The sequence below is a fragment of the Pseudoliparis swirei genome, chromosome 8 (genome assembly GCF_029220125.1).
Source record: "Pseudoliparis swirei isolate HS2019 ecotype Mariana Trench chromosome 8, NWPU_hadal_v1, whole genome shotgun sequence".
Lineage (NCBI taxonomy): Eukaryota > Metazoa > Chordata > Actinopteri > Perciformes > Liparidae > Pseudoliparis > Pseudoliparis swirei.
Window position 1 is genome coordinate 1880211 of NC_079395.1, and position 9557 is coordinate 1889767.

Genomic DNA, 9557 nt, shown 5'->3' on the forward strand with positions numbered 1-9557 from the left:
TTTAAAGAGACACTTTTCAATGAACTTCTGACACTTCTTTTAATCAATCCGACTGGGGCGGGAACAATTATCCAAAACGTTTAACTTTTTGATGGATTTCTTTGTCGCCGTCGCCATCTTCTCCGAAGACGACTGCTCGTCAACGAGATGTGGGAGTGTCCTCTCCGGACTCTGATGGTGAGAAGAAAGTCCAAAAACAGTGAGGAGAAGAGAAGGTGAAACAAGGTCCAGCACCTCAGAGCCGAGCCGAGCCGGTCCTCATAGCGTTGACTAGAGGTTGACCCGAACCCACCGGACCAGACTGGTCTGCAGCAGAGAAGGAGGGAGAGAGAGAGAGAGAAACAGAGAGAGAGAGAAAGAGAAAGAGAGAGAGAGAGAGAGAAAGAGAGAGAGGCACAGAGAGAGAGAGAAAGAGAAAGAGAGAGAGGCACAGAGAGAGAGAGAGAGAGAGAGAGAGAGAGAGAAAGAGAAAGAGAGAGAGGGAGAGAAAGAGAAAGAGCCAACACTACCACTTTAGTCCACAGGGGGCACCAGAACCAACACTACTAGGAAACAAGCTCCTCCCCCTCTCCCATTTCCTCACCTCCTACCACCCTGGGTATGTGTCTGTCTGTGTGTGTGTGTGTGTGTGTGTATGTGTGTTTGTCTCTGTGTGTGTATGTCTCTGTGTATATGTGTGTGTGTTTGAATGTGTATGTGTCTGTCTCTGCGTGTGTGTGTGTGTGTATCTTTGTGTGTGTGTGTGTGGTAACCTGCAGGGACACACGGTGACGCCGTGCAGTCGGCCAGACTCTTCACTCGACACACACACACACACACACACACACACACACACACACACACACACATAAAGAAGCCATTTCTCTATTTCTCTATGTTTCTATATATATAAATTAGGGCTGTGAAACGATTAAAAATTTTAATCGGATTAATCACAGGTTTTTGTGGATTAATCATGATTAATCACATATTACCGATATTCTCGGTATATTTTGTGAGAACATAGAGATTTATGACAAAAGACGGATATATACATTTATACATTCTTCTATACAATGGTGCTGCAACTCAGCAGTTATTTAGCAGTTTTCTTCCATATGGAACATTAATACATCTTCATCCTAAACAGAATGTTTAACCCTCCTGTTACCTTTCGGGTCAATTTGACCCCATTCAATGTTTAATGTCGGTGTTCTTTGGGGTCAATTTGACCCCAGGCTGTTTTTCACTGTGTCAAACATATCAGAAATATCAACTTTTTATTTTATTTAAAGGGCTATTTAGGTAGTCAACAAACAAACATATAGTACCTCACACTTAAACTTGGGAAGCAATATTAATTCTAATAATTTTCTGAGGTTTTAATTGCTGGGGTCAAATTGACCCCGAGGGTAAAATATGTTAGTAAATGTAAAGGTAACAGGAGGGTTAAACAGAACATTTTCTTGTTTGTCAACCATTAACTCCACCATGATACAATCTAAAGGCCTCTAGTCTTCCTCTAGCAGCTGCTGCTGAGGCAAACTGACTGTGGGTTTTCTTCATGAACTGGGCCGTGATGAAAGGGACGGCGGGACACCGCTGCAAAGCTGAAACCTCACCGCCCGGACACGGGGACAGATTGACAAGTGACTTTTTTTGCTCGGTCCCGATGCGCCAAGACGAGCTCTGTGGCGCGAGAGATCGATAAGTGTTAACGCAACGCCAAGAGACAGAAATGACATGCTGCTGTGGAGATACGATCAACAACAGACGTTTAGTTTAATAAAAGAACAAAGACGTGCTCTAGAGAACATGTCAGGGCGGGCCAATCTCTTTAATGTCATGCGATCTACCAACACTACGCGATCGACTGGCAGGTCGCGATCGGCGTTGAGACCCTGATCTACAGGAAGTAAAAGTCGTAACAAGGTTTCCGGTGAACCTGCGGAAGGATCATTACCGATGAACAGACCGTCTGCATGAGAGCGGACAGAGTTCAGATTGAAGTGGTGTATTGGAAGCTCATTTTGCAAGTGACTTTTTTTTCGTCCCGACGACCAACAACAGACGGATTGGAAGCTCATTCTGCGCATGCGTTAAATGCGTTTAAAAAAATAACTAGTTAAACCTGTAATTGGATTAACTGAGTTAACGCGTTATTTTTCACAGCACTAATATATATAAAATAATATATATATATGTGTGTATATATATATGTATACTGTATATATACACACAAATAGATACACATATATATATAAATATATATATACATATGTGTATATATACACATATATATATGTGTACATATATATATGTATGTATACATATATATATATATACATATATATTTATATATATATACATATACTTATATACACACATATATGTGTATATATACATATATACAGGACTGTCTCAGAAAATTAGAATATAGTGATAAAGTTCTTTATTTTCTGTAATGCAATTAAAAAATATTAATATTAAAAGAATAAAAGGCTTGCAATATTTCAGTTGATTTGTAATGAATCCAGAATGCATGACATTTTTGTTTTTTTAATTGCATTACAGAAAATAAAGAACTTTATCACAATATTCTAATTTTCTGAGACAGTCCTGTATATGTACATATATATATTTATATATATGTACATATACTTATATACATTCATATATATACACATATATATATGTGTATATATACATATATATAGAGGGCCAGAGAGAGAGAGAGGGTGAGGAAGAGATGGATGAAGAGGTGGTGGAAGAGGTAGTGTGTGCGTGTGCGTGAGTGTGTTTGTGTGTGTGTGTGCGTGCGTGTGTGTGTGTGTGTGTGCCGGCGATGATTTCCCCCGAGGACGAGCGTCCCCGCGTTAGATCCCCCGCTCGCCTCTTCCCGATCCCTTTGTGTTTTAACTAAATGCAGAAATGCGGAACGATATTAAAGAAATAAAAATAAACTGCAGACTAAACCAAAGTGAACGGGGGAACTGGGACGACTCAAGAAGGTCGACCGTCGGCACAAAGGAAACCCCTCGCCGGCGTTGAGGCCACCGTTTATAAACGGAGAGGGACCGCGAAGGTGGAGCGATGACCCGCCGACGACCCGCCGACCCGCCGACGACCCGCCGACGACCCGCCGACGAACCATTTCTGGTTCCACGAAGAACTTTTCAAACCAGAGTTCTTTAAAGATCCATGTCCTTAAATAGTTCTTCAAAGGACCTCCAAAGGTATCTCAAAAAACATTTAAAAAATGGTTCTTTAAGGCAACATTCTTGGTTCCTCAAAGAACCTTTTAAACCAGGGTCCTTTAAAGAACCATTTCCTTCAAGAGTTCTTAAAATAACACAGTGTGTGTGTGTGTGTGTGTGTGTGTGTGTGTGTGTGTGTGTGTGTGTGTGTGTGTGTGTGTGTGTGTGTGTGTGTGTGTGTGTGTGTGTGTGTGTGTGTGTGTGTGTGTGTGTGTGTGTCAGCTTCACGCTGAATATATTGTTCTGGGATGGAGGGCGATGATAAAGAGGAAATGTATTCCGCATATGTGGAGAGAGAGAGAGAGAGAGAGAGAGAGAGAGAGAGAGAGAGAGAGAGAGAGAGAGAGAGAGAAATGGTGATTGGAAAGGTCGAGTCAGCACATCTTTCTTTGTTACCAGAAAGCAATGTGTGTGTGTGTAAGAGAATGTGTGCATGTGTTTGTGTGTGTGTGTAAGAGAGTGTAGTGTGTGTGTATATATATATATATATATATGTGTGTGTATATATAAATATATATATGGGGCAGCACGGTGGCGCAGTGGTTAGCACTGTCGCCTCACAGCAAGAAGGTCCTGGGTTCGAATCCCGGTCGTCCCGTTCCAGGTCCTTTCTGTGGTTGCATGTTCTCCTCGTGTCGCGTGGGTTTCCTCCGGTACTCGGTTTCCCCACCACCATAAAGACATGCACCGCAGCCTCACCGCGGTTCGTATGGATGTGAATGAATGTTGGTGGTGGTCGGAGGGGCCGGAGGCGCTGATTGGCTGCCACGCTTCCGTCAGTCTGCCCCAGGGCAGCTGTGGCTACTGATGTAGCTTACCACCACCGGGATGACTGTGTGTGTGACTACTGGACTCTGTAAAGCGACTTCGGGATGTCGGCATGCCTTGAGAATATATAAAATAAATGATTATTATTATTATTATTATTATATATATACATATATATATGTGTATTTGTGTATTTATATATGTGTATATATATGTGTATTTGTGTATTTATATATATATATGTGTGTGTGTATATATATACACACACACATATATATACTAGGGCTGTGAAACGATTAACAATATTAATCAGGTTAATCACAGGTTTCTGTGGATTAATCATGATTAATCACATATTACCGATATTCTCGGTATATTTTTGTGATAACATAAATATTTATGACAAAAGACGGATATATACATTTATACACAGGGGTGCACATAACTTACTCACCAGTGTGCGCGCATCGCGGCTGAGCTCTGCCGCGCGTTAACGCGACACGTAGAGACAGAATGACATGCTGCTGTAGAGACGACCAACAACAGACGGATTGGAAGCTCATTCTGCGCGTTAAATGTGTATATAAATAAATATATGTATATATATATTTATATATATATATGTGTGTATATCTATATATATGTGTGTATATAAATAAATATATATATATATTTATATATATATGTGTATATCTATATATGTGTGTATATAAATAAATATATGTATATATATATATGTGTATATATATGTGTGTATATCTATATATATGTGTGTGTGTGTCTCCTCTTGTTATTTGTTCCTCTACTAACGGCTCGTGATGAGGATGTCTGACTGTTTCCTCCTTCTCCGTCTAAATGAGGATTAAATAAATCTAAAATGTTTGATGTTGAGTGAAAGTGGGAGAAAAAGAAAATAAATCATCTCTATTAAACATTTATATTTCTACACGTTCACAAATCTCCTGAAGCAGCGAGACGCCATCTTGGAAGCTTGGCGGTTAGTCTGCGTCGTCTTTTTATTATCCGCCTTTACATTCATAAGGACATATTTTCAAGAGTTTGCTTACTTGCATGAGCGTATGACAGTATTTGAGTGTATTTGCTCCCAAACCCAGGGTAGAATATTACATAAAAAGACAACGGAATATTGCATGGAGCCTCTCCCTCGTCTTTAGGTAAAAGGCGTTGACTCGGCGGCCTGTCTGCCCGCTGCACGGTGACTTTTACCTCCATTTATCTCGACGCTGCGTAATCTAAGAGCGCGCTGGAGCCTTACAGATCACGCACTTCACTTTAAATTCACATCGCCACACTCCGGGGATCTTTTATTTAGCGCGTGTGTGTGAGTGAGGCGGGTTATCCAGGGCCGACGTTCCATCAATCAAACCCAATAGACGTGCAATAGACTTGCACTCTGAACTTTAAATTACAAGAAGTTCTTCAGTGGGAGCGGTTATAACAACGAATATGCAATCACAGAAATATTTCATTCCCTTAAATATTCCCCACTTTTGGTTTGTTGTCATTTTTTTGGTGAGAATGATCAACAACGGATGTTTTTGGGTTGACATGCATCAGTTAAACATCAGCACCAGGATGGCCGAGTGGTTAAGGCGTTGGACTTAAGACCCAATGGGCAGATGCCCTCGTGGGTTCGAACCCCACTCCTGGTATATTTATGCTATAATTACTCACTTCTAAAAAGTCAGAGTTGACATACTTGGAGGGGAACATTTTAAAGCCTGTTCACGTTTAACTTCTAAATCTCCACCCACGTAAACATCAACATCGATCAATACAGCAGAGCGGCTGACACGGTGGTTAAAGACTGCAGCAGAAGAACTCATGAAGTGAGTCAGCTGCACGTTGCTGTTGCCTCTTTTTATCAATGCAAAGTAACATTGGTGCCAGCAGACGGGGACAAAGGTGTTGAAGCCCTTTGCACCTCCGTCAGTCGTCTCTCTGTGGTGCCAATGGACACAAGGCTGCGTGGCTTACAATCACACTTTTGGTGTGGAGGCATTTGCTGGATTGGTTCACCTCCAACACTCCAAAAACATCTCTTCGCCTCAAAAACAAATGTATCTTGCTAAAGATTGGAGGAAAATTCAAATAGATTTCGCTTGAAATAACAAAGAAAAAATCAACGGGATAGCTCAGTGGTTAAGGCGTTGGACTTAAGAGCCAATGGGCGTATGTCCTCGTGGGTTCGAACCCCACTCCTGGTATTATATTGCTCCCTTCTAAATAAAGAAGACGTCTGCATCCTATTTATCAACAAACAAAAGTAGTCAACATTGCTGGATGGTTCACTCCCACCACATCTCTTCCCCTCACAAATATGTTTATCTTTATAAAGATTTGAGGTAAATAAAAATAAAAATTTCCCTTGAAATATCACTGTAAACATCACCAGGATGGCCGAGTGGTTAAGGCGTTGGACTTAAGATCCAATGGGCGTATGCCCTCGTGGGTTCGAACCCCACTCCTGGTATTATATTGCTCCCTTCTAAATAAAGAAGACGTCTGCATCCTATTTATCAACAAACAGAACTAGTCAACATTGCCGGATGGTTCCATCCAGCTTCATTGCCGGGCAGTTCACTCCCAACACATCTCTTCGCCTCACAAATATGTTTATCTTGCTAAAGATTTGAGGAAAAAGAAAATATATTTCCTTTGAAATCTCACTGTAATTATCACCAGGATGGCCGAATGGTTAAGGCGTTGGACTTAAGATCCAATGGGCATATGCCCTCGTGGGTTCAAACCCCACTCCTGGTATAATTGAAAGTTTCCACTTTAATGCAGAAAATTCTATGCACACAATTTCACAAACAGCTTCCTGCTCATCCTCCATAGACCGGTCTTAGATTGGTCATTCCTTGAGAGAGGGTGCTGCCTAATTCCCCCCAGGAACTCCTCTTGGCTGACTCGCCAACATTTCTTGAAACTATTGAAACTCTGTTACTTCTTCTCTGCTTCTTCCTTCTAAATAAAGAAGACTTCTGCATCCTATTTATCGACAAACAAAAGTAGTCAACATTGCCGGGCAGTTCACCTCCAACACTCCAAACGCATCTCTTCACCTTACAAATAAATGTAGCTTGCTAACGATTGGAGGAAAATTTTAATAAATTTCCCTTGAAATCAAACTGTAAATATAACCAGGATGGCCGAGTGGTTAAGGCGTTGGACTTAAGATCCAATGGGCGTGAGCCCTCGTGGGTTCGAACCCCACTCCTGGTATTATATTACTCCCTTCTAAATATAGAAGACGTCTGCATCCTATTTATCGACAAACAAAAGTAGTCAACATTGCTGGATGGTTCACGTCCAACACGTCTCTTCCCCTCACAAATATGTTTATCTTTATAAAGATTTGAGGTAAATAAAAACAAAAATTTCCCTTGAAATCACACTGTAAACATCACCAGGATGGCCGAGTGGTTAAGGCGTTGGACTTAAGATCCAATAGGCGTGAGCCCTCGTGGGTTCAAACCCCACTCCTGGTATATTTGATAGTTTTCACTTTAATGCAGAAAATTCTATGCAGAAAATTTCACAACAGCTTCCTGCTCACCCTCCATAGACCGGTCTTAGATCGTTCATTCCTTGAGAGCTGGTGTCGCCTAATCCACCACCGGAACTCCTCCTGGCTGGCTCGCCAACATTTCTTGAAACTATTAAAACTCTATTACTTCTTCTCTGCTTCTCCCTTCTAAATAAAGAAGACGTCTGCATCCTATTTATCGACAAACAAAAGTAGTCAACATTGCCGCATGGTTCAAGTCCAACGTCATTGCCGGGCAGTTCCCCTCCAACACTTCCAACAGATCTCTCCGCCTAACAAATATGTTTATCTTGCTAAAGATTTCAGGAAAAAGAAGAAATATTTCCTTTGAAATCACACTGTAAACATCACCACGATGGCTGAGTGGTTTAAGGTGTTGGACTTAAGATCCAATGGGCATATGACCTCCTGGGTTCGAACCCCACTCCTGGTATATTTGATAGTTTTAACTTTAATGCAGAAAATTCTATGCACACAATTTCACAAACAGCTTCGCCCTCATCCTCCGTAGACCGGTCTTAGATTGGTCATTCCTTGAGAGTGGGTGCCGCCTCGTTCTTCATACCTCATTCCTCCCGGAACTCCTCCTGGCTGGCTCGCCAAAATGTCTTGAAACTAATTAAACTCTGTTCCATCTTCTTATCTTCTTACACTTCAGTAATCCCACAGAACACAAGAGAGACTGGTTCAATGTTCAGTTCACTGTAGATTTTATTTCCAGAATAAATGCGCCGAAAGTGAGCAAAGTGCAATGGACACAATGCCGCGTGGGTACCAAGCCCTCTTTAGATGTGTTGGCATTGTTTTGGTTAGAATGATGCACTCCGGACATTTTTTGTTTGACATCATACAATATTTAACCATCATCACCAGGATGGCAGAGTGATTAAGGCGTTGGACTTAAGATCCAATGGGCAGATGCCCTCGTGGGTTCGAACCCCACTCCTGGTATTATTTTAATCCCTTTTAAATAAAAAAGAAGTCTATTTATCGATAAACAAAAGAAGTCGAGTGGTTAAGGTGTTGGACTTCAGATCCAATGGCCATATTTGAACCCCACTCCTGGTATATTTGACAGTTTCCACATTAATGCAGAAATGTAAACCGGTCTTAGATCGGTCAGCCCTTGAGAGTGGGGGTCGCCTCGCGAGAGAATGATCCACACCGAAGAAGTCTGGATCCTTATTATCCACAAACAGCAGAAGTCAGAGTCAAAGCACTTTTAAAAATAAAAAGCCTGTTCACGTTTAACTTCTAAATCTCCACCCACGTAAACATCAACATCGATCAATACAGCAGAGCGGCTGACACGGTGGTTAAAGACTGCAGCAGAAGAACTCATGAAGTGAGTCAGCTGCACGTTGCTGTTGCCTCTTTTTATCAATGCAAAGTAACATTGGTGCCAGCAGACGGGGACAAAGGTGTTGAAGCCCTTTGCACCTCCGTCAGTCGTCTCATACGCGGTGCCAATGGACACAAGGCTGCGTGGCTTACAATCACACTTTTGGTGTGGAGGCATTTGCTGGATTGGTTCACCTCCAACACTCCAAAAACATCTCTTTGCCTCAAAAATAAATGTATCTTGGAGGAAAATTAGAAATTAAAATAAATTTCCCTTGAAATATCACTAAAAATATAACCAGGATGGCCGAGTGGTTAAGGCGTTGGACTTAAGATCCAATGGGCATAAGCCCTCGTGGGTTCGATCCCCACTCCTGGTATATTTGACAGTTTCCACTTTACTATGACATATCTGCATTATCCAGAACTACTTCTATGGAAGGTTGGATTTAAATTAAGCCCTTTCAAATTCATAAGGGTCTTCTAGCTGCCTCTGTGTTGTTCACATTGCTATCCATCCGGCATCATTTTGGTTTTGTTCTGTTCCAGGAAGCAGATGTAAGTGAGAACTGAATTATGCCAGATAATAATCTAATAAATGAAATCTGGGAGATATTTTTTTGAACAACAAATTTGTA

At 41.4% G+C, this 9557-nt stretch overlaps 4 non-coding genes across 4 annotated transcripts; all 4 read left to right on the forward strand.

The window, feature by feature from the left end:
- The first annotated feature begins 6415 nt into the window (after nt 1-6415).
- Nucleotides 6416-6498, forward strand: trnal-uaa (transfer RNA leucine (anticodon UAA)). Its single transcript has one exon. It is a non-coding gene; the product is annotated as a tRNA-Leu (tRNA).
- Nucleotides 6499-6705: 207 nt separating this feature from the next.
- Nucleotides 6706-6788, forward strand: trnal-uaa (transfer RNA leucine (anticodon UAA)). Its single transcript has one exon. It is a non-coding gene; the product is annotated as a tRNA-Leu (tRNA).
- Nucleotides 6789-7170: 382 nt separating this feature from the next.
- On the forward strand, nt 7171-7253 carry trnal-uaa (transfer RNA leucine (anticodon UAA)). Its single transcript has one exon. It is a non-coding gene; the product is annotated as a tRNA-Leu (tRNA).
- Nucleotides 7254-9216: 1963 nt separating this feature from the next.
- Nucleotides 9217-9299, forward strand: trnal-uaa (transfer RNA leucine (anticodon UAA)). The gene has a single exon. It is a non-coding gene; the product is annotated as a tRNA-Leu (tRNA).
- The last annotated feature ends 258 nt before the right edge of the window (nt 9300-9557 follow it).